The sequence below is a fragment of the Ovis aries genome, chromosome 23 (genome assembly GCF_016772045.2).
Source record: "Ovis aries strain OAR_USU_Benz2616 breed Rambouillet chromosome 23, ARS-UI_Ramb_v3.0, whole genome shotgun sequence".
NCBI classification, from domain to species: domain Eukaryota; kingdom Metazoa; phylum Chordata; class Mammalia; order Artiodactyla; family Bovidae; genus Ovis; species Ovis aries.
The window spans coordinates 40,886,462-40,912,656 of record NC_056076.1 but is presented as its reverse complement, the minus strand read 5'-3'; the positions used below and the strand labels follow the sequence as shown (position 1 = coordinate 40,912,656).

At 42.4% G+C, this 26,195-nt stretch overlaps 1 protein-coding gene and 1 long non-coding RNA gene across 9 annotated transcripts in view; one reads left to right on the top strand and one right to left on the bottom strand.

Annotated features, from left to right (window-relative positions):
* LOC132658504 (uncharacterized) overlaps positions 1 to 25,743 on the top strand; it is a 32,321-nt gene extending 6,578 nt beyond the window's left edge. The window contains exons 2-3 of the long non-coding RNA XR_009598231.1: positions 932 to 21,351; positions 25,498 to 25,743. This is a non-coding gene — a long non-coding RNA (uncharacterized LOC132658504). The remainder of the gene's footprint in view (positions 1 to 931; positions 21,352 to 25,497) is intronic.
* The window catches only part of PTPRM (protein tyrosine phosphatase receptor type M), a 656,058-nt gene that overhangs the window by 578,683 nt on the left and 51,180 nt on the right, over positions 1 to 26,195 (bottom strand). The window lies entirely within an intron of this gene.

Sequence of the window (26,195 nt, the reverse complement as noted above, 5' to 3'; positions counted from 1 at the left end):
ACTATTCAACATGGTTTTGGAAGTTTTAGCCACAGCAATCAGAAAATAAAAAGAAATAAAAAGAATCCAGATTGGAAAAGAGGAAGTAAAACTCTCACTATTAGCAGATGACATGATCCTCTACATAGAAAACCTTAAAGACTCCACCAGAAAATTACTAGAGCTAATCAATGAATATAGTAAAGTTGCAGGATATAAAATTCACACACAGAAATCCCTTGCATTCCTATACACTAACAATGAGAAAACAGAAAGAGAAATTAAGGAAACAATTCCATTCACCATTGCAACGAAAAGAATAAAATACTTAGCCATATATCTACCTAAAGAAACAAAAGACCTATATATAGAAAACTATAAAACACTGATGAAAGAAATCAAAGGTGACACATCAGATGAAGAAATATACCATGTTCACGGATTGGAAGAATCAATATAGTGAAAATGAGTATACTACCCAAAGCAATCTATAGATTCAATGCAATCCCTATCAAGCTACCAATGGTATTTTTCAGAAGTGAAGTGAAGTGAAGTGAAGTCGCTCAGCTGTGTCTGACTCTTTGTGACCCCGTGGACTGCAGCCCACCAGGCTCCTCCGTCTATGGGATTCTCCAGGCAAGAATACTGGAGTGGGTTGCCATTTCGTTCTCCAGGGGATCTTCCCAACCCAGGGATCGAACCCAGGTCTCCCACATTGCAGGCAGATGCTTTAACCTCTGAGCCACCAGGGAACTAGAACAAATAATTTCACAATTTGTGTGGAAATACAAAAAACCTCGAATAGCCAAAGCAATCTTGAGAAAGAAGAACGGAACTGGAGGAACCAACCTGCCTGACTTCAGGCTACACTACAAAGCTACAGTCATCAAGACAGTATGGTACTGGCATAAAGACAGAAATATAGATCGATGGAACAAAATAGAAAGCCCAGAGATAAATTCATGCACCTATGGACACCTTATCTTTGACAAAGGAGGCAAGCATATACAATGCAGAAAAGATAATCTCTTTAACAAGTGGTGCTGGGAAAACTGGTCAACCACTTGTAAAAGAATGAAACTAGAACACTTTCTAACACCATACACAAAAATAAACTCAAAATGGATTAAAGATCTAAATCTAAGGCCAGAAACTATAAAACTCCTAGAGGAAAACATAGGCAAAACACTCTCTGACATAAATCACAGCAGGATCCTCTATGACCCACCTCCCAGAATATTGGGAATAAAAGCAAAAATAAACAAATGGGACCTAATTAAACTCAAAAGCATTTGCACAATGAAGGGAACTATAAGCAAGGTGAAAAGACAGCCTTCGGAATGGGAGAAAAAAAGAGCAAACCAAGCAACTGACAAAGAATTAATCTCAAAAATATACAAGCAGCGCCTGTAGCTCAATTCCAGAAAAATAAACGACCCAATCAAAAAATGGGCCAAATATGGCAAAACCAATACAGTATTGTAAAGTAAAATAAAGTAAAAAAAAAAAAAAGAAGAAGAACTAAACAGACATTTCTCCAAAGAAGACATACAGATGGCTAACAAACACATGAAAAGATGCTCAACATCACTCATTATCAGAGAAATGCAAATCAAAACCACACTGAGGTACCATCTCACACCAGTCAGAATGACTGCTATCAGAAAGTCTACAAACAATAAATGCTGGAGAGGGTATGGAGAAAAGGGAACCCTCTTACACTGTTGGTAGGAATGCAAACTAGTACAGCCACTATGGAGAACAGTGTGGAGATTCCTTAAAACACTGGAAATAGAACTGCCATAGAACCCAGCAATCCCACTGCTGGGCATACACACCAAGGAAACCAGAACTGAAAGAGACACATGTACCCCAATGTTCATCGCAGCACTGTTTATAATAGCCAGGACATAGAAGCAACCTAGATGTCCATCAGCAGATGAATGGATAAGAAAGCTGTGGTACATATACACAATGGAATATTACTCAGCTATTAAAAAGAATGCATTTGAATCAGTTCTAATGAGGTGGATGAAACTGGAGCCTATTTATACAGAGTGAAGTAAGTCAGAAAGAAAAACTCCAATACAGTATATTAACACAAATATATGGAATTTAGAAAGACGGTAATGATGACCCTATATGCGAGAGAGCAAAAGAGACACAGATGTAAAGGATAGTCTTTTGAACTCTGTGGGAGAAGGCTAGGGCGGGATGATTTGAGAGAATAGCATTGAAACATGTATATTATCATATGTGAAACAGATCGCCAGTTCTGGTTCAATGCATGAGACAGGGTGCTCAGGGCTAGAGTACTGGGATGACCCAGAGGGATGGGATAGGGAGGGAGGTGGGAGGGGGGTTCAGGATGGGGAACACATGTACACCCATGGCTGATTCATGTTAATGTATGGCACAAACCACTACAGTATTATAAAGTAATTAGCCTCCAATTAAAATAAATATTTTTTAAAAAATTATGTAATACTAGTGTACAGGCAATTAAAAAAAACAAATTCCAACAATTATTACACTTCAATAGGTGCTGCCTGGTTATTACAAGTTTTCTTGCCTTGTAACTTAATTTTTTTTTATTTCCTCAATATTAAATTGTTTTAATAACAGAATAACATTTTGAAATTAATCAATAGATTATCCATTCATGAACCGTACTTCTGTGTATAACTGCAACATAAGAAAGGAAAAGAAAGAGATAAGCTGAGTAAAAAATAATAACTTTTCTTTGGGCTTCTAAAACAATAAGCCCGGATTATTTTAAATTGCATATTTATTATTTAAAGAAATAGTCATTTGGATTTCTCAGTCCATTGAAATAACTGAAAAAACTGAAAATATGTCATATGTCACACTGAAAATAAAGAAATACAGTTTTGAGCCTTAAGAAACAGAGGCTTTCCAATGGTGGCTTTTACTTCCTGCCTTGGCAGTATGGACATTTTTATCCCACAGACACACATGAAGGAAAAAACAATCACGAATAATTGAAAGGGAGCATCATGAGGGAACATGTGTTTTGCTGTCATGAATTTCCTCACCTTATAGTTTCTAAAAGGAATCCATGTCTTTGCTCTTATAACAGAGCTCAAAAGAATATCTATTTTAAGAGAAGATTACATTCAAATTTTATAAAATACTATGTCAAATATATTCCTAAATACTGTGAAATAATAATTTTCATAAAGTCAGGAAGTGAAATTCATTCCTGATATGCTATCACCCCAAATATGGGAAAATGCATTCGCATCTCATTATTAAAAGATAGTGACTACAAAGATGACGGTCTTTTTAAAAGTAATAAAATGTGGATTGAGAGGCTATGACTGAACGCTCGGGCCACTTTACCTTTTTACGTGTTTGTAGGTTGATGTGGCTGCAGGTAATTGAGCCAGAGGGTAAAAGGAGACCACGATTTTCATGATAAACATTCCGATAAGCAGCCCAAGTGACCACCCCACCGCAGCCTCTGACAAATCAAGTCAACACAGAAAGCTTCTGCGACACAGACATGATGCTGCTATCAAAAAAAAAAAAAAATTAAAAAAAAAATAAAAACACCAGCAGAAGACAGCACAAAACAAAGCAGGTGCTCACAGCAGCCTTTTCTCCCCCATGCTGTGGAATAATTTTTTCCATTCCCAAGATGATTTAAGTTGACAAATTGGTTTTTCTGGCCGCTTAGCTTCCTGACCTCGAAAAGTCCATTTTCTAACTTCTGTCTCATCCAGCTGTTGACAGGCTAATGCCACCAACCCAAGTAATAAAACCTCTGCGGGGTTTAGGATTAGAAGAGGAAATGGTAACGACAGAAGAATAATTAGATGTGAAGTCTGCCCAACTTCTAAGAGCAGACCTCGTCTCTAAAAGAGAACAAATGGTCGTCTGGAAGGAGGTTAATGTATATTCCACTCCTCCCTGGGTTCGATGCCGTGCAGCCTTTCTAGGGGGAAAAACTGGAAACTCCTCATGCCTAAAACACTTCTTAAAAGTTGATACAAATTAAGGGCACTCTCTACTTTGGTGCAATCTTTCTCAGACAAAAGTAGACAAATGTCTACTTTTCTTTTCTTCACGGAACCAAGTCAATAAGCCTAGCAGACCTAGTTGCTTTTAGATCCTAAGGTATTTGGGGAAATGTGTGCCATGGGTACAGACAGAACAGGTGGTTGGAAAGTCAGATACCTGCCCTTAGTATGCACCTTCTGTATTCAGTGCTCCCAGACAGTGCTCAACATCCCTCATCGTTCCCCCAAGGGCCAGGGGTTGAGGCTGGATCCACCTTACACCATTTACTGACCCCTTGAAGCCTCAGTTTCCTCATTTGTAAGGCGGAGTATTATCTGCAACAGTGCTCACCTCATGGATGAAAGGGAAGATTAATTCACGTGCATGAGAACATAGTGCAGGACCCAGAGCAAGCATTCAATACAAGTTTCGCCTATTTTTACCACACCATTCTTTAATCCCAACAATCTAATGTCTATAAATAAACATCTTCCATTTCAAAACTACCTTTGATGTAGATAGAGTGGATAAACAATGAACTCCTACTTTACATCACAGGGAACTATATTTAATATCCTGTGAAAACCCATAATGGAAAACAGTATGAAAAAGAATATGAAAAGAATCGAACCCAAGTCTCTTACATCTCCTGCATTGGCAGGCAGATTATTTACCACTACAGCCACCTGTCAAGCCATATATATGCTAAGTTGCTTCAGTCTTGTCTGATTCTTTGCGACCCGATGGACGATAGCCCTCCAGGCTTGTCTGTTCATAGGATTCTCCAGGTAAGAATACTGGAGTGGGTTCCATTGCCTAATCCAGGATATGTATGTGTGTGTGTGTGTGTGTGTGTGTGTGTGTGTGTGTGTGTGAATGTATGTATGTATAGCTGAGTCACTGTGCTGCACAGCAGTAATTACATAACACTGTAATTCAGACATACTTAAATTTTTTAAATTACCTTTAATTAATCACTACATTCATATGAAATCCTATAAGAATGTTTAGTGATTAGAGTAGCCCATCTGATAGAGGAATACAGTCTTGGTTAATTACCCTCTTCTTCAGATTCACACTCTTCCTCTGATTTTATATACAGAGTATGATTAAAGTATACACATTTCTGTAAATAATATCTGAATGATATGTACATTTGAGTGAGAACTTAAACATTCTCTTTTTACATGATAGCAATCCTATCTTGATAAATTATGCACTTTGGGGATTAACTACAGCTTTTCTTGTCTCTTTCCCTCCTTCCTGATACAATGGAATATTTCTGATCACATTTATAAAAACTCTCTGTGAACAGTGAGGCAAAATCAAATGTAAATTTAAGATATACACATACATTAACACACTTAGTATTTAATATAAAAAGACAAATCTACCGGTTGAGATGAAACCTATCTATGAATTCCATTTTGGATAATCGCTCTCCTTAGTAATTCATACTTAGTATGAATTCATACTTCCTTGTAGATTAATAACATAGGAACTTTTATATGACAAAGGAAATGAAGAACCAGTTAAATATAATTCAGCCTAGCATGGGCCCTTGAATATACAAGATGATCCCGATGTTGTTGTTGTTCAGTTTCAAGTTTTGTCCTACTCTTTGTGACCCCAGGGACTGCAGGACACCAGGCTTCCCTGTCCTTCACTGTCTCCCAGAGTTTGCTAAGATTCATGTCCACTGAGTCAGTGATGCTATCTAACCATCTCATCCTCTGTTGTCCCCTTCTCTTTTTGCCTTCAATCTTTCCCAGTACCAGGGCCTTTTCCAGTAAGTTGGCTCTCTGCAGCAGGTGGTCAAAGTATTGGAACATCAGCTTTAGTATCAGTCTTTTCAATGAAGATTCAGGCTTGATTTCCTGTAGGATTGACTGGCTTGATCTCCCTGCTGTCCAAGGACTCTCAAGTGTCTTCTCCAACACCACAGTTCGAAAGTATCAATTCTTTGGCATTCAGCCTTCTTGATGGTCCAACTATCACATCCATACATGACTACTGGAAAAAACTATAGCTGTGACTATATGGACCTTTGATGGTAAGTAAGAAACACAACAAATATTTAGGAAACTCCTCATTCATTCTCAGCATCCTCCCTGGGAAAAATGCGGAATACAGAAAAGCTCAAGATGCACTTGCTTTTGAGGAATTTAACATCGGGTAAAAGAAACAGGAACATCTACTGAAATGAACAGAAAGTGGTGGGGAAGATAATAAAAGGGCCCTGGAGCAGGAAAGTGCGGGTGGTGGGTTGTAGCCCATGAGGATGTGAACCATGAAAGGACCATCACCCCTAGAAGATACCTGGGCCCAGGCCCAGGTGTGCTCAGCAAAGAAAGGATGAAGGGATCTGCCTGTTGAACAGAGCAGTTTACATGCCCTCAGGAGTTATTTACACTCTCATTTAGAAAAAAAAAGAAAAAGGAACTTTTTTTTTTTTTTGGTAGCAGATTCACACTTTATTCCGGTTCTATGTTTATCACACCACTGACAGTGAATTTGTTTTACAAAAGCTCTATGCTCCAAAAGACTGTAACTACAAGCTTTATTGGCTTCGAGTCAAGATTTTGGAACTCAAATTTCTGGGCGCCCTTTAAGTGAGAATGAAAGAGACAACAATCTCCACTAAGAGTCAGGCATTCTCCTCATTTATCCATCCCTTTGGTCAGGTATCAAGGTTTTGACAGCAGTGACACTGGCGTGGAAGTTGAAAGGCCAGATTCCATCAGCCATCACATCACTCCACTGGGTGGTTTGCTGCCTTTTTCAGAGACCTGCCTCTCCTTTTCCAGGTGGCTCTAGCGGTCCTGCCATCACCTACGTGTCCTTCTCCCCAAGCCTTTTCAGGAATGAGGGCACAGCCTAAAATTATGACACTCAACCCCTGGCCATGGCAATTACTGAGGAGATCTGCAGACAACCCAAGGCAGGAAAATCGGGGCATTTCCTGATAATCTAAACACAGCTACAATACACAAGAGAAAAAGCCACTCTCCTCCCTTACTGGAATGGCTAGTCTGGAACTGGCTTACAATCGCCACTATTATTAAAAGTCATACTTGTCTCAGGGACCTGGTGTAGAAAACACAAGATGCACAATTACTACCTTGTAATTGTCTGTGCCACTGAGGAGACAGTGGTCGAAACACAGATAAAATAGCTATACCAAGAGATGCAGGAACACGTCCTGGAAATACTGTCAAGGTTCCAAATCCACTCAAAGACTTCCCAGCCACGTAATTCAATACCTCTTTGTTATCAGTTTGCTTAAACTAGCTTCAATTAGGGATTCTGTCACTTGCAACCGAAAACACCCTAATACACAAATCCCTGTGAAAAATAAGCTTTTTTGGACCTTGGTTTTCCTCTTGATCACAGAATTCCTCCCAATAAAATAATCTCTAAGGCTCCTTCCATACAATTATTTGTTTCAGATTAGGTAACTATCAGATAATTTGGAAGGGTATAGATATTTGTAATTAATCAATTCCTTCAACTGGACACTGGGAAAAAGCTGCTTAATGCAGCAAGTTTGGGTTTTCAACCTTGCTTATCTGCACCAGTGCAGAAGACAAGTCCCAAATGCTAATTATCAGTATTACTGTTGTCTTTGCAACTCCATGGACTGCACTTCAGTCCATGGACAGGCTTCCCCGTCCTTCACTATCATCAGTATAAAAAAGTATAAAGTATATATTATTTTTTTGACCTTGGAAGATACAGGAAACTTATTTGAAGCATCATTTTCCTTTCTTAGGTCAATATCTGTCACGGCCAATTATTCTTCCATTCTCTAATTCATCTTTAACTGGTGATCACCTCCACTCCCACTAGTCCCACCAAATAAATTCTGTGGAAAAGACTGGTTATTCACTTCTTTCTTTTGAATGACTATAGAACTTTTATCTGGGTACAAGTGAAATAAAGCCTGATAACAAGGCTGATTCCTATGTTACTGATTCCCTTGTTAAATGTGGCAGCATTTTCTAACTAAGTGTTTAAGCACAGATATAATCTAACCGGACAAGAACGCTAATGCAAGAATATTTTATTTGTTCACAGGAAATCAGTCAGTGGAAATAGCAAGAAATTGCATCCTTCACAATATAAGGATAATATCTGCTAGCTCAACATCTATAAGATTTAAAAGCATTTAGAGCAATACAAGTTGATTAAATTTTTTTAAAAATGCTTTTAAGTGGAAATGAGATACCTAGTTTTAAATGCATTACTTGGGGAAAAATTTACAAAGTAAAATACTACCATTTTAGAGAAACAAACATGGTGAGGTGTATTTAAGAAGACAACTTTTCCACTGTGAGAAAAGAGTTTGCAGTGATTATTGCTTATGGAATAATGCAATATTTTATTGAATTTAGAAATGTTATAAATGAAATGTCTTGTACCAAGTGATGAAATCAAAAGAAAATCATTTTTTTTAAAGACCGTAAGAAATCCATCTGCATGTTGGACTATAGAAATGACTGCTGAATCAACAGAAAAAGATGAATAATTGTCAGACTCAAGCGTATCTGTTAATAAATCTAGAATTAGCATAAGAATCAAGCTAGTAATACCCAAATAGCAAATGTCTTAAACTGTGACTCTAATTTAAATAACTTAATAGAGTCATGTACTACTATATGATTTTGCCTCAAAAGATAGTCTCATTCTCAATCAATAAAAATGAACTTAAAATCATTAAAAAAAAAAAACTGCAATAGAGACAAAGGTGTCTCCCAAGCACATGTCATTAGACCCATTTTTAAGAAACTGAAAGTCACTGAGAAGTTTATACAACACAGGGCAGCCAAAACATTTAGTACAACAGAATTTGAACCTTTCATTGTATCACATACTGCTTTTCTCCATTTCCAAAAATGTGAGCTCTAGATGAAAATATCAAGAAGCACAAATTTTTTTAATGACTAGATTAATGACATGAATTCAAAGGTATTACCCTTCAACTTCTGCCTTCCAAACGAGTTTCTTCTTACAGGTGCAACGCTCTTTGCCAGGCATTCTATTCTGGACCTCCTTCCACTACTCTGGTTTGGCCGGGTCTCTCCAGGAATGGGACTGGTTGGGTGCATGGGGGTAGAGCTGAGGGGACACACAGCCCATGAAGCTTTAACTCACCAACCTCTTGTTTTCTGTCCGGTAGGCTGAATGGTCTGTGACTCACCTTCAAATCAGCAAAAAACTGAAATGGGCTAAAGAAAGTTTGGCGTTAATAAATGTATGCTGCTGCTGCTGCCGCTGCTGCTGCTAAGTCGCTTCAGTCTTGTCCGACTCTGTGCGACCCCCATAGACAGCAGCCCACTAGGCTCCTCTGTCCCTGGGATTCTCCAGGCAAGAATACTGGAGTGGGTTGCCTTGCCATTTCCTTCTCCAGTGCATGAAAGTGAAAAGTGAAAGTAAAGTCGCTCAGTTGTGCCCGACTCTTAGCGACCCCATGGACTGCAGCCTACCAGGCTCCTCCGTCCATGAGATTTTCCAGGCAAGAATACTGGAGTGGGTTGCCAATAAACATATAAAAAACTTAAATATCTGTTCTTCTGGTGCTGCTGCTGCTAAGTCGCTTCAGTCATGTCCGACTCTGTGTGACCCCATAGACGGCAGCCCACCAGGCTCCCCCATCCCTGGGATTCTCCAGGCAAGAACACTGGAGTGGGTTGCCATTTCCTTCTTCAATGCATGAAAGTGAAAAGTGAAAGTGAAGTCACTCAGTTGTGTCTGACTCCTAGCGACCCCATGGACTGCAGCCTACCAGGCTCCTCCATCCATGGGATTGTCCAGGCAAGAGCGCTGGAGTGGGGTGCCATTGCCTTCTCCACAGTAGGTAGGAAGATGAGTGAAAAATGCAAAATTAAGTTTTTGAACATTGATCTGATTCATCTGTGGAATTATCTGCTAAATTAAAGCAAAGCACCAGAAATGCTTCAAAAGTAGTTAAAGCATCCTGTGCTAATGCACCTCTATGAAACACAGTGCTTTATGTTTGCACTCAGATTCAAAATAGGACTGGCATTTTCAGCAGGTCCATCCTGCTCACTAGCGCCCTAATTCCCTTCTGAGATTTTTATATATGCACTCATTTGATGATTATTAAGAACCTACTATATTCCACAAAGAAATGTTAATGGAATATGCTCAGTCACAAAGTTATGTCTGACTCTTTGCGACCCTGTGGACCACGGCCCACCAGGCTCCTCTGTCCATGGTATTTTCCAAGCAAGAATACTCGAGTGGGTTGCCATTTCCTCCTCCAGGGGATCTTCCTGACTTAGGGATCGAACCCAAGTCTCCAGCATCTCCTGCCTTGGCAGATGGATTCTTTATCCACTGAGCCACCTGGGAAGCCCCATTAATGAAATAGAAGAAAGAAAAAGACTATAAAACATACCACAAAGCATGCAAGTACAATTTACAGACACCAGACAGTGCCTCAGGCACACAGTAGGTGCCTAATAAATATTTTTTTGAGTAAGTGAACAGATGAATGCAATGGCTCCAAGGCCAGTGAGGAAGAGGCAGAGTGCTCTCACTATGGAGTAAACACCAACGTCCTTACCTCTGCCTGGGATGCCGTGCAATATCCCTTCAAAGGATAGCACAGGACGTGAGAGTTCCTTTCCCATTTTGATAATGAAGAATCCCAATACTTAAACTAAACAGTAAAAGATCACAAAAACCTGAACAACTCAAAACTGTATTCTGAAATATACCCTGCAACAAAAGAAGACTGAAGGGGAAAAATTACATTTATCTTAAATTTGACAAAATACACCACTGTACTTAGAGACTGACACATGGATGAAGAATTAACTTGTTTTTTAACGTTTAAAAGTTTAACACTTTAAATGACCATAAATGCATTGACATGACCACATAGTTACTAATAACCATGCCTGCTGCTTTCTCTTAACTATGATGTCTACGCGTGAAATCTCCCAACTAATTAAGCCCAAAGTTTCTTCCAAAGCCTTGAACAAAATGCACCTTCTTCTCTGAAGTCCTCCAGATTTCTCCAGCTCTACATAAACTTTCCTTCCTCTTAAACCTCTCAGCAGATCACGGGCCTGCCATCCTGTCCTGTGGCGACTCCGGCAGGTCTGATCTCCTGAGGGGCTGCAAACATCTCAGAAGATACCATTAGGGCATGTGGGAACCATGATATCACCCAGTAGAGTAACTTACAATTCTGAGATGCCCAGAAGTTTTGAATCATTAAAGTGCATAAATAAAATTAATGACAGGGAAGATTGCTTTGACTTGCAAATAAATGGTACATTACAATACAATTAATGTAATGTAATGATCAATTTAATTCATTGATCTGAAAATGATTTAACCTGCAGGCCAAACACAGAGCCTTGGGAGGACCAAATGAAGCCTCCCATGGACCAATTCCAACAGGTGAGCCATCGCGGAATCCTGTCTCCTCTGGTCTGTAAACTAGCCCCCCTCCAAGGATGCCCTGAATGCCTGCTATGAAGTCCTGCAATGCTTAATGAGCACACACACAGAGAACAGGTCGTACTTCCGAATAATTAACAGCTGTCATCTGAAATGTGAGGGACCCCAGCAGAAGCTCTGAGAAAGGGACCCCTTTCCTTCCTGCGACTGCACAATTGGAAAACAGAAGCTGCCGTCTGCTATCTGTCTCTGACATTCCCTCCCACTTTGCCCGTACAAACAGAAGCGAAATGAGTCATTCACCATAAATAAACTGAGTAACTAATCTTAACCAAATGGGTAACTCCATCGGATTCAGTTGAGGAGGGCTTCTGTGGGTTTTACGGTTTCTCAGAGGTCTCTGCACGCTGTAACACTTCCCCTGGTAATTTAGGAAAACTCTCAACCAGGAAGCCGTCGCCAGGCAGATGGGACTCCTGGCTGGTCCCCAGGGGTGGCTTCGGTTCCCAGTGGCTTTTCTGGGATCATTTAGGAATTAACTTGTCTGCGCTCAGGCGTGTCACCATGTTTGGGCTCCATGTTACGGAACATCAAGTCATCAAAGCGACTGAAATTTTAAAAGAATGTCCACAAGTTCATTACGTATTCAGTGGATAAATTACGTATTCATTTCTTACCATGGACAAAACTCTCTACCATCTTAAAGAATAGATAATTAGAAGAGACATACAAAAATAAGTATCATATAAGGTTCTACATGATGAATGCTAAGGCAAGAAAGAGTCTGAAAGGGAAGGTCACTTTTTAATGAATAATAAAAGCTAACATTTATAGAGTACTTGCTATGTATTAAGCAGATGGTACTATACTAACCTGCATTTTATGCCGAATATTAGTGTGTTAGTTACATCATGAGGTACTGGTGGGAGAAAATATAAGAAGGAAATGAGATTTGGATCTAGCATTACAAAATTACTTTTGCCATTCAGATCAGGAGAAGTCAAAATTTAGGAAGATAAAATAAATGTTGATTTCACAACGAACAGAAGACTATTTTTTCTATTTTTTAACTACTTTTGTAAAAATATTTAAAACGCTAACATACACTGAATGTTCTTGCCAAATATATTTGGAGCATACATTCCAAATACATGGCAATATTTTAGAGGGCATAATGCAAATTAAAAGTTGTTATTTTTTAACTAGTGATTCCTTTGTAAGTAAAAATAGTCATTTTCCCTGAAATCCTAAAATCACCCTATTAGGACCAATAATCAGCCCAATTTAATTTTGTTTTTATATTTTAAACACAAAAAAAAGGAATAAAATACATGCTGATGTGGTACATTAATAATTCATTGCTTATTATCCTAAAACAGTTAATAAGAAAATAATACATTCTAATTTATTATATGCATGTTATTTCTTGTTCAAGTAAATAATTCAAGCACTTTTCATACTCACTGAGATCATCTGAAATATGAACTAAGAGCTGTTTCTCATCAGTAAGTTGGGTCAACATAGCCCACAAGGTGACAGCTAAAGATAAAAGATTCAAACATGAAACTAAGTCCATCATCAGGGAGCTTTCAAATATAACAAGGAGATAGCTGCTCACCCACCACTTCCAAGAGGACCAGTGGGATAGATGCTATACAGTGGGACAGATACTGTATAAGGGACAGCAGACTTCTGAGGAGCGAGAGATTTTATTGGAGGAACTAAGGCATCGTGTATGGCAATTTGAGTTAGGCCTTCAACAAGCAAAAATGAGGAGAGAACTTCACAGCTATGGGAACAAACACTCAGCTGAGGCAAACCTGGAGTCTTGTAGATACCTGTGTGTAACTGGGGTGCTCAGTGTCACTGCCTCAATTAAATAGAGACCCGGGCACTGCAGAGACAACCTAGCATTACAAGAAGTGAACCCCTGGGAATTTAGCATCAAGAATCTATTTTCCATGGGAGAACTTGGAATGTTGTTTCTATAACATCTTATTAATACAACATGGTCTTTACAACAGGAGTCTAGGGGTCTGTGATATAGAGTTGATTATTACAGACTGTGCATGTCTGCGAAGTCGCTTTAGTCATGTCCAACTCTTTGAAATCCTATGGACTGTAGCCCGCCAGGCTCCTCAGTCCATGGGATTCTCCAGGCAAGAATACTGCAGTGGCTTGCCATGTCCTCCTCCGATATTACAGACTGCTGTTTAGTAATGTGCCATGTTCTCTGGATCCCTGGATTGAGAGAAGGAAGGGGGGCACTGCTGCTCTGAGACAAGCATCCACATGCTGCCTCAACACCGCTGCCTGGGACACATCCTTGGCTAATCCTAATTCACTGTTATCTCCTGCTTTAGGACATGCGGCATCAGAAATCTGATGGATTAATGATGGACTGTTAATGCTAATTGCTGACATAAGACTATTTAGGGCACTGAGGCAATCACAGAATTTTTCTAGCCATTTTCACAGCTTTTCAGAGCTCTGCACTAATCAGTCATGCTAATTCCAACAGTAAACAGCACACCGCTTTGGTGAGAGAGGCCATTAAGACGTGCCTCTGTCATTTCTTCTCTACAACTCCTTCCCAAATACTGAATCCGGGTACACTGCCTGGGATCACTTATCACCTGTGACATTCACTGCATCTAGACTCCAGGTACAGATGATGGCTAGAATTTCACACATCCTTGATTAGAGCAGACGTGGCCCCCAGTGGCAGTCGTGCCGCCTTTCTCAGCTGCCCCAGCTTAGAAAAGGCCTCAGCAGAGTGAACCAGATGCTCTGCTCCTAAAAAGGCCACTAGGTGCTGAGACACTGAGGTTTCTTCAAGATGATCTGTGCCACTGAGGACCTACAGGACCCCACATCTTAAGAGTACAGTGCAGTAAATAATAATAGAATCATGGCCATTAGAATTAAACATGAGCTCCAATTCTAATTCCAACTCTTATGATCCATGCAACTTTCAGGCCAATATACAACCTCTCTGAGCCTCACTTTCCTCATCTATAAAGTTGAAGACATCACTTCATGTCTTTGAGTATAAAACGTGTTAGGAAAATGGCACTGCCATAGCAGTGTCCTGGTCTGACTCTTGCCATTGGTAGGTCACTACAGTAGAAATGGTTACACTGGTCAAAGAGCTTGACAACAAGTGGCTACTGACATCCCTGTGCTGATTCCACAGGCATCCAGGTTTCTCCCTGGACTTCTCTGTTTAGATCTGTGTACAAGTGCCCATCACATTCTCACTGCAAACTGATCAGCCAGCATTTGACATTTGGGTTTTTCTCGATCTGCAACTTAAGATTTTGTTTAACTTTCAGTAAGATCAGCACAGTATATCAGTTTCAGTTTCAGTTCATTCGCATCCGACTCTTTGCGACCCCATGAATCGCAGCACACCAGGCCTCCCTGTCCATCACCAACTCCCAGAGTTCACTCAGATTCACGCCCATTGAGTCAGTGATGCCATCCAGCCATCTCATCCTCTGTCGTCCCCTTTTCCTCCTGCCCCCAATCCCTCCCAGCATCAGAGTCTTTTCCAATGAGTCAACTCTTCCCATGAGGTGGCCAAAGTATTGGAGTTTCAGCTTTAGCATCAGTCCTTCCAAAGAACACCCAGGACTGATCTCCTTTAGAATGGACTGGTTGGATCTCCTTGCAGTCCAAGGGACTCTCAAGAGTCTTCTCCAGCACCATAGTTCAAAAGCATCAATTCTTCAGCACTAAGCTTTCTTCACAGTCCAATTCTCACATCCATACATGACCACTGGAAAAATCATAGCCTTGACTAGATGGACCTTTGTTGGCAAAGTAATGTCTCTGCTTTTGAATATGCTATCTAGGTTGGTCATAACTTTCCTTTCAAGGAGTAAGCATCTTTTCATTTCATGGCCTCAATCGCAATCTGCAGTGATTTTGGAGCCCAGAAAAATAAAGTCTGACACTGTTTTCCACTGTTTGCCCATCTATTTCCCATGGAGTGATGGGACCAGATGCCATGATCTTAGTTTTCTGAATGTTCAGCTTTAAGCCAACTTTTTCACTCTCCTCTTTCACTTTCATCAAGAGGCTTTTTAGTTCCTCTTCACTTTCTGCCATAAGGGTGGTGTCATCTGCATATCTGAGGTGACTGATATTTCTCCCAGCAATTTTGATTCCAGCTTGTGCTTCTTCCAGTCCAGTATTTCTCATAATGTACTCTGCACAGAAGTTAAATAAGCAGGGTGACAGTATACAGCCTTGACGTACTCCTTTTCCTATTTGGAACCAGTCTGTTGTTCCATGTCCAGTTCTAACTGTTGCTTCCTGACCTGCATACAGGTTTCTCAAGAGGCAGGTCAGGTGGTCTGGTATTCCCATCTCTTTCAGAATTTTCCATAGTTTATTGTGATCCACACAGTCAAAGGCTTTGGCATAGTCAATAAAGCAGAAGTAGATGTTTTTCTGGAACTCTCTTCCTTTTCCATGATCCAGCGGATGTTGGCAATTTGATCTCTGGTTCCTCTGCCTTTTCTAAAGTGTATATGTATACCAAATGTACATGTATGCATAGACCTTAAATACACACCATTTGTCAATTTTACCTTAATAAAGCTGGTGGGGGGTGGGGGGGGCGGGAATCCAGCAAGATCCATAGCTAGTGTTACTGCCTCACCCTTGAGAGACTGTTGTTGTTTAGTCGCTAAGTCGTGTCTGACTCTGTGACCCCATGGAATGTAGCCCACCAGGCTCCACTGTCCATGGGATTCTCCCAGGCAAGAATATTGGAGTGGGTTACCATTTCCTTCTCCAGGGGATCTTCCCAACCCACAGATCGAACCAGCTTCTCTTGCGTTTATCACTGAGCCCCCAGGGAAGCCCCAAATTTGTTATTACAGTGAAGATAATGGGAAGAATTACATCTTATCACAGCTATCAAAGTTGAGACTCACTGCCATATAGAGGCAAGCTCACTGATTATTTAAGAAAGGAAACAAGGAAACAAAGGAGGAAATTAACACAGGTTTTGATGAGACTAGGTAACACTTTCTTGTGGGATTCAGTTTCAATTTAAAGCTGAACAGACTCTTTGAGCTTAAAGATACTGAGTGATTTGGATAAAAATTCCAGAGGATTGGATTCAGGATTACTTTGTAATCTCACGACTTTAAAACCTTCTTAATTAAAGACGTCCATTTGTTTTAAATGAAACAAGACATAGATTTATAGACCAGAAAAACAAATTAGGAACGTGAGCAAATGGTTTTGCATGGTGGTCCCCGGGGCTCAGGAATTAAATGGGATGTTCAGTTAAAGAGGAAAATCAGGTCCCGGCTGTGGGCTTTCCCTTTCAGAGGATGTAACATGAGCTGGTCTCAGGGTCCAGAAACAAAATCACTGGCACCTCTTAGTACCAAAATATGCACCTGGGACCACCCTCAGATAACAAAGTGTTCCACGGTTCCTTTATCTTTCTTAGGAGAGAAAAACAAAACTTTGGTCTTTTAAAAGAGTCCCTTCTCTAGGACTCACCTGAGTAAGAATCTAGAGACAGAAATCCATCAGCCCCTCTAAGCTGGCTTCAGAGTTCATGATGGAAAACATTTTCAAGGAACAAAGACAAAATACTTTCAAAGTATTATTCTCAATTTCTTTAATTCCCTCACTCCCAATTCTCCAATAAATCAGCAAAGAGACCAAAAGTCTGTCCCATTTTTTTAAACTGTTTTGAAACCTCGCTGCCACATGCCCTTCAAGCCACTGCCCTACTTTTCCGTCCCCTTTGTAACCCAGTGTCTCAGGAGAGTCCTCCGCATTCCTGTCTGCGCCGGCGTCTGCAGCCTGCACGCTGCCCCTCAAGGACTGTCCCTGAAGCCCTGGCCAGTTCAAGTCGGGAGGGTTGAAGGCCACCTCCCCCGGGCCTCCCCTCCTTCCTGTCCTGACTCACTCTCTCTGCTCCAGTACTTCTCCCCAACCAGGCAGGCAGCGGCAGGTGCGTCCGCCTCCATCCCTGGTCCTCAGTAAAGCTCTTCTAACTCCCCACTTGCATCCCGCCCCCAGGGCCTCCATCACCTGACCTCTTGTCCTGAGCTCCCGCTATCATCTCAGAACCCCTACATTGAACACAGTCCCCTAACCCCACTCTCATCCTCCAGGGTTCCCTCCGTGACTAACCGCCATCAGCCACCACCCTTCATTCTCCCCTCTCCCTCATCCACATCTGTCCTCAAGTCCTGCTGACTGTGGTTCCCAAACCCTTGTCAGTCTCCATCCTCATTCACCTGGGGAGCTTCCCCAGTCTACAGAATCACCTGTAGCCATCCATCCAGCCCCTCTCTGTCCATACTTTTTTTTTAAATTGACTTTATTACAATATGGCTTCCATTTTACGTTCTGGTTTTTTGCCCCCAAGGCATGTGGGATCTTAGCTCCTTGACCAAGGATCAAACCCACACTCCCTGCATTCAAAGGCAAAGTCTTAACCACTGGACCACGTGGGACGTTCCCATGGGCACTTTTAAATCCATGTTCTTCACAGTCCAAATGAACTTTAAAAATACTCTGTGTATGTGTGTACATCCACACATATATATTTAATCTTGTTATCCTGAGCTGCTTGAGGCTAGAACACTTCCAGTTGCAGGGAAGACCCCTCCCAGGGTTCAGCAAACCCTCCCATTTCTGCCCCTACTCCTCCGCTTTTCTTGTAACTCAATGCTCCCCACGCTGGCCTTTCAGTTTCTAATAAAATCCATGTACCCTCTTCAAAGGCTTCCCCTGTGGCTCATCTGGTAAAGCTGGTAAAGACCTGAGTTCAATCCCTGGGTTGGGAAGATCCCCTGGAGAAGGGAAAGGCTACCCACTCCAGTATTCTGGCCTGGAGACTCCCATGGACTGTACAGTCCGTGGGGGGTCGCGAAGTCAGACATGACTGAGCAACTTTCACTTTCACCCTCTTCAAAAAACGGTCTTTGGACCTCTGTAACCTCTGCCACACCACCACCACTCCCACCCCACACATGGGTCATCTCCTGGGTCAACTGGAAATTCAGAGGATCAGGCCAACATAAACCTAAAAGCGTCAAAACATCAGGAGGTCAGAATGCAGCCTTCCAACAAGTGGCTGGATGACTCCGAGGAGCAGCTTGCAGACTTGACATAAAAGGTCATCCAACTGATACTTGAGCCCTGACCCCACCCACTGATTCAGGGTCTCCATGCATGAGCCATCCATCTGTGGGCAGGTGAAATGGCTCTTCCTTATTGACCTGGATCCAGACCCCCAGAACCTTCTACCCACTGATCCAAGTTCAATATTCCCTTAAAATCCCCTCATAGGATGCGGTTGGCTCCCTCGGCATCTTAATAACCTTCCTCTGAGCCTGCTTCCAGACTTTCTTTCCCCCCCCCCTTTTTTTTTAAGAATTTCCATTTTTAGATCAGTTTTAGGTTCATAGCAAAATTGAGGAAAAGGTACAGAGGTCTCCCGCCTCCACATGCGACAGCCCATGATCAACATCCCCGCCTGATGACCTGCATGGACACACCCTGACACCTGCAATGCAGTCTACCACTCTTTTTATTCAAATGTTTTGGCCACCTGATGCAAAGAACTGACTCATTTGAAAAGATCTTGATGCCGGGAAAGATTGAAGGCAGGAGGAGAAGGGGACGACAGAGGATGAGATGGCTGGATGGCATCACGAACTCGATGCACATGAGTTTGAGTAAACTCCAGGAGTTGGTGATGGGACAGGGAGGCCTGGCGTGCTGCGATTCATGGGATCACAAAGAGTCGGACACGACTGAGCGACTGAACTGAAACGTTTTATTCTGTATTGGGGTATAGCCGACTAACAAGGTTGTGGTAGTCTCAGGTGAACAGCAAAGGGACTCAGCCATATATACACACGTATCCATTCTCCCCCACACTCCTGTCCCATCCAGGCTGCCACATGACATCGTGAAGAGTTCCTTGTGCTCTACGGTACCCTGTGCTGCACAGGAGGTCCTTGATGCTGATCCATTTTTGAATACAGCAGTGTGAACATGACCTTCCCAAACTCTTTTTAAGCTTAGTTCCTAACACCGAATCTAAGTGGTTCCAGGTTTTCCCTGACTCTAACCCACATCACAGAACCAGCATGAGGGCACATAGAGACAGCCTGAACACCAGTCTGTCACTCATGAGGTCAAGATTGCGAACTGCATCAAGGCTCTGTGTCCTAATTCCTTAAACTGAAACAATAATACTGCTTTCCTCTTTGCACTGATGTAAGGGTTAAAATAGCTCCTGCAGGGAACGCACACAGCCTGGTGCCTGGCACACAGAGCTGTCCATAAATAGAATGGGGACTCCCTGAAGACCAAGTTCTGTGTCAACTTGGCTTTGTTTATTTAGCACTGCTAGCACCCAATGAATTGTTGAACCGGCATGAATAGTCATGGACAAAACTAGAATTTAAAACAAGAAAAATTTTCATTTTGAATACAGTAAAAGAAAAAAGGCAGAAGTAAGATGCAATTGAATTCTAATGTAGTTTTCCTTCTGATGTAAATTAAAGTACTTTCTTTAAATGACACTTAAAATGCCAACTAATGGTTCTGGCATACCACACAGTGATTTAAATATGTTATTCTTTTAAATAAAATGGAATAAAACATGTCTGACTTAGAATCAAGATTTTGCACTATATCTGCAATGTTATGAAAGATACAGAAAGCGATGGTATCTTTTTCAACTCTCATTTCAAAGATAACTACTGTGCAACAATAGGGCACCAGGGACGAACAGAAATACATTAAATCGGCTGCATTAATCTTAAGTAGGATCATTAAATGACTTAACATTTTTTGTTTCTGAATGATTTTAATGTTTTGATATTAAAGTGAAAAACAGTAAATGCTTCAGACACTTGAAAAAACTCCAGTCTGGCCAACAGAGACCTAATAGTGGCTCTTTGAACATGTATGTGGACACACACACTCTTTGTATTTCTAGTGAAGTATGTTCAGTAGACTTGCCATAGGGCCATTTGAAAATACTGCAAATTCTTTTAGAAAAAACAAAATAAGTTGGTGTTTTTATTTTCAAAGAGAGGAGCCAGGGGAGTTGTCCACATCAGGATCCCCACTTACATAAATAAAGGCCTCTAATTTGGAATAAATGGAACGCTGCTCACTGGAGCAGGGTTTCCTCCCTAACCTGTTTTCTAACTAAGCAGTACTGTTGGTTTCCTTACTGCTCCTTTTAGAGGGAAAATAACTGGGTTAAAGTTCAGTTCTACCCCCATCACCAAAATCCCTCCAGCTTAAAACATTTCCGGTGATATTAAGATCAGCACAGCCCACACGCATGGGGAGGCTCAGGCGTCTGGGACCCACCCAGGGGCCTCATCCTTGTCCTCCCCCAGGATTCAGCACAGGCCCAGCAGGGAGCTGGTGCTTCCTAAACACTGGCTAGAGTGAACCCAGCATCACTGCAGGCCCCTGGCAGTTCTGCATCCCAAAGGCTGCCTCCCAGGGGACCCCAAGCCTGGAGTCCAGCCCTGAAACACTGAAGTGTGTGCCCTGGGAGGAGCCGGCACTGGGCAGGCAGGATCCCACCACTCCCAGGGGCTGGCAGGCCAAGGACAGGACACATGAGCCACATAAGTGAGGAGTAAATCACCTTCCTGTCCAGCTTCGGGGCTTTCCAGGCCTCGAGGGAGGGAGCTGTGACCCTGACAAGGGCAAAGCCAAGCCTGAGCCTCCAATCGACTGTGATGTTTGGCGGCGGAAACACCAAGAAGGAGCAGGCCCTGCCCAGGGTGCGACGGAGTGGCTGGCTGTGCGGGTCGGTAGGGTTGGGCAGTGGCAGAAACGGAGTCAGATGGAGACCACAGCTTCTGGAAGGAATCCTAATTCCACTGGGGTTGCAGTGTGAGTCACCCCCGAGTCACCAGGAGACCAGGGGATCCAGAACACCCCCCTCCACTCCCCGCAGAGAGGAAGAACACTAAGCCGCCCACAGCGGGTGGGGAGGCCAGAGTCTGGTGTCCAGGGAGGGGCGGCAGAGGACCATCAACTCCTCCCGGGGGGTGGGGGGGTGGCAGGGGAGGCAGGGAGAGGATCTGACTGGACAGAGCATCAGAGCCGGGCCCAAACCTCACAGCTGTCACCCGAGCCACCTAGAGTGGGATGTGGAGGGACCCGGCACGCTCGTCACGCACCTGTCAGCCAGCGGGGCACGGGTGTCCACACCACCTTCACGATGAGCAGGCTTCTAATGTTCATGAAGCCCTCAGCTTTATCACGGGGATGCGGGGGTTCCCCTCCCCCATTTTCCACAACGTCCCCCCCCATGTGCTCCTCGGCTACCGCCTTCCGTTTGCCAGCTGCAGTTTTTCGGTCCCTACCTGTGAGACTGAAATGGAAAGTGTTCTCGCTGCCTGAACTCTGTACATCAAGCCTATAGCCTATATGGTCCTAGCACCTGCCAAGGTCCAAGGACGGTTAAGCCCTTTTAAAAGGGGCTGGGGGGAAAATCTTTTCCAGAGTGAGCGCTTGTCTCACAGAGGACATGCCGACTCATATTCACATCCCCTACCTGGATAGTATAAGAAAAGAACCTGTTTTAAAAGCAAACCTAACCAATATTAAAATACTATCAATAATAACTATAAATGGAGTATAACCTTTAAAAATTGCTGTTGTACACCTGTAACTTATACAATATTGTACATCAACTAAATGTACACCATTTAGGGCTTCCCTGGGGACTCAGTGGTAAAGAAACTGCCTACAATGCAGAAGACATGAGTTCGATCCCTGGGTCAGGAAGATCCCCTGGAGGAGAAAATGACAACCCACTCAGTATTCTTGTCTGGAGAAGCCCAGGGACAGAGGAGCCTGGTGGGCTATGAGGTCACAAAAAGGCTGGACATGACTATTGACTCAACAATGACAACTAAATACTATTCTTCAGTTAAAAAAATTCTTTCCCTCACTAAATTTAAAAAAAGAAAAAAGGAAACCTAGAATTGGGTCCTGATGTGGAGAATGAAGTTCTGATGATTGGTCCATAGGGCCCCCTTCCCCAGGTGAAGAACATCATCAGAGGAAAAGGGGGTCCCAGAAGCCCTCCCTTCACCAGATGCTCTCACAGATGTCAACTTGTTCAGTCCTCTCGGGAGAAAGGACTCTCTCGTACAGAAAACAAAGCTGGGAGGCTGCATGGAGGTTTCCCATTCTAGGTCACCCCAATGCACGCTGCAGGCCTGAGCTGCAAACCCAGGTCTGCAACTGCCGAGGTCACACACGGACCATCACCACCGCTGGTTCACTGCCACTCCGCCAGTGACTGACAAAGACAGAATAAGCGCATCTTGGTGCCTCTCGCCCCCCTGCTGTGGCCCAGGGTCTCCGTCCTGGGAGGAGGCATGAAGCAGTTACAATGGAAGCTTCCATTTCCTCTTCTCTGACTTTACAGTATATCTTCAACATCCAGCCAGGATTAGGCCTTATTCCTTCTTCATTTCTACACCCAAAATAGCAAATTGAATCAAATCCTGTGGGAAGCTAGACTTTTAAAAACATTTATTCACCTTCAATTTCCAAGAGCTGGAAAATTACTAGTAGGTGAAATCAAATCAGGAAATCTGGAAAGCTCTGACTTATCAATACAGGATGAGGTTGTTTTGTGTTTTTCCAACAACTTTCATAAGGGAAAAAAAAAAAAAAAGGAAGCCTATTTGAGATGACATTCTACTGCCGGCTTAAAAATAATCTTTGAACTTGGGAGTTTTCTTAGTCTTCTAAAAGCTTTTTTTTTTTCCCCACAAATACTTTTATCATGTTACTCTCCTTAAATATATACTCTCAATGACAGCTATAGGCATATTTCAAGCCCTTGCAGAATTTCTATAAATTTTGTTAGAGGCAAAAAAAAAAAAAAAAAAAAAACCGATGTCTTCAACGTCCTTGAAAATTTCCACTGCCCTGTCTCTGGTGTTCTTTTCAAAACAAGCCCATGTAGGAATCCTCTTTCGGTCTCCATTTTACAGAAGAGGAAACTGAGGCTCAGAGAATGAAACAATTTTCCCAGGCCATGGGGCCAGGAAAAGGTAGAGCTGGAATTCCAGTTTAGCCAGGCTACGGCTGGCCACCCTTGAAGTTGGCAAGATACTGATTTCAAACTCAGCAACATGGGGAGAAGTCTTCATACAGGTGTCATCTGCCCCCTTGTGAACAGAGAACTGAGAACTGTTTATTCAGCAGGAAGCCTGAGGAGCCCAGTACCCAGGAAGAAAGGAACCAACCTTGAACTGTGGTCCTCTCACAGCTACAGAGAACCAGTTAGGTGGTCTCAGGCAAATCACGCTAGGCCTTCTTTCTTTATACTGTGTCCTTGGTTCTGCCCAGAAGTGACATGTAATTGGCCGTGTGTGTATGCTCAGTCGTGTCTGACTCTTCGTGACCCTATCCGTGAACAATAGCCCGCCAAACTCCTCTGTCCATGGGATTCTCCAGGCAAGAATACTGGAGTCAGTTGCCACTTCCTTCTCCAGGGGACCTTCCCGACCCTTAAGGATCTTCTGCGTTTCCTGTGCTGGCAGGCAGATTCTTTACCTGGGAAGCCCAGGTATGTTCAAGAGGACATGGTCACATAGTCCTACCTACTCTGCCAAAAAGGAGAGTCGGAATGTTTGCAAATATCCATGCATCCATCTAGCCGGTCCCCAACACCTGTCTTCCACCACTCATTAGGGAACACGTTCCAGAAACATCACGATCACAGACAGACTGACGACAGCCTGAAGCAGAAGCTTCCACCAGTTACCACGAGACGAAATGTGACTCATTCTCCCCCACCCCATCAAAAGGTATTTTCTTAAAGCCTAACCATCGAATAACAGAGAGCTTCAGTGGTTACTTAAGACTCCAAGCCATCATCACCATCCTTACTTTAAACATACAGCCATGCTTCCAGCCCCAAGCAGTCACTGCCAACCATCTGCACTTGAAAATAAAATATTCTTTTTTTTATGAATAATGCTTTTCCAGGATTGGAGTCCCCAGCGAAATGTTTCTTTACAAAGCTCAGTCAATCCCAAGTGAAAATTCTTTCTTTCATAGAAAATGTCATCATCTGTAACTGCTCCCTGGGGCCATGCTCAAGCAGACGCTCCCAGACTTCCTCCCAGAATGAAACCTTCCTTGAATTGAGCTTTTAGATACTCTCCACACTTTGGGCATCCAGACATTCGTCCAACCCTGAATTATTTATTCACCAATTTTGCACAACTTCCTAAACACCAATGGAGATCGGGCTGGTTTCAGCTATTGATGTTACATCTTCTCAAGTGGCTAAAGAGGCTATAAAGCACCCCATTGCCTAAGCCTGCCATCTCAGTTCCATTAGCAGTAAAGACCTCTCTATTCAAACTGCTAAGTAAATCCTCCGAGAGCCCAGGGACTGTTTCATGCTTGAAAGCAACTGTTAAGAATTTGACAACAACCAAACTGTTCCTATTTAATCCTTCTCCCAAGGTAAAAAGAATTATAGGTAAACATATGCCTTCATTATTTGCTTTGCTGCATTTCAATACCCAATCCCACACAAAATTGCCAGCCAAGGATTTAATGCAATCACTTCTGCATTTCAGAGTTTGTTGCCCCTGCAGAATAGAAAAGGCTTAACAAGGGCTACAGAGTTGATCTGCCAGCTCCTGGATTTTGTATGACACACATCCTAACTGTCACAGGGGTGACGTCTGATCATACTGATGTTTTTTACGAGGCTTTTTTTGAAGGTGATTCAAAATAACAATTCCAGGATGTGTGTATGTGTGTGTGTGTGTGTGTGTGTGTGTGTGTGTGTGTGAAGCTGTCATTCAACATTTAGCTATGAACTCAAAGGTGACACCAAACTATGAAAAGAAGAATGAAGAAGGATGCTGCAGAACTATGGTTCTTACTAGTTGGTTTTAAAAGATGGGTAGTAATGGGCTCCAAAGATTTGGTATTTCTTTTGGATTTTTTTTTACTCTTTTCTGTTTTGTTTTGTTTTATCCTTTGGTAATATAGGTGCTTATAAAACTTCTGAGAACCAGTAGAGGACAACTTGGAAAAACCAGTGCCTTAAAGCAATGGTTTTCAACAGCCCTAAGATCTCCAATACATACCCCACTATGACCATAAACCACCACACACTGCAGTCATCAAGATACTACTTCCTTCATGGAAAACCTTGGAGCAAGATTATTGAGAGAACAACCAGTGATGAATTTTCCAACTCACATTCCTACATCTTATGAAGACGACTCCTTACACACCAGGTAACCAAGCCCTTCTACCTAGTGTCTCTTTCCGTAAGTTACTTATTTTATAGATAAGTTACTCTCGCTCCATTAAGATAAATAACTCTCAATAAGCAGTTTTTGCTGTTAGCCATTTAGTGAAAGTGTTCATTGCTCAATCCAATTCTTTGAGACCCCATGGACTTTAGCCTGCCAGCTCCTCTGTCCATGGGCTTTCCCAGGGAAGAACACTGGAATGGGTTGCCATTCTCTCCTTCAGGGGATCTTCCCAACGCAGGGATGGAACCCAGGTCTGCTGCACTGCAGGCAGATTCTTTACCATCTGAGCCACCAGGGAAGCCCCACAGAAGCAATATTATATTTATCTTTCTCTGTCTCACTTATTTCACCTAGCATAATGCCCTCAAGATATATTTGCAATCCTCATCTGCCTTTTCCTGCTCATTTACCACTTGTGGGGATTCT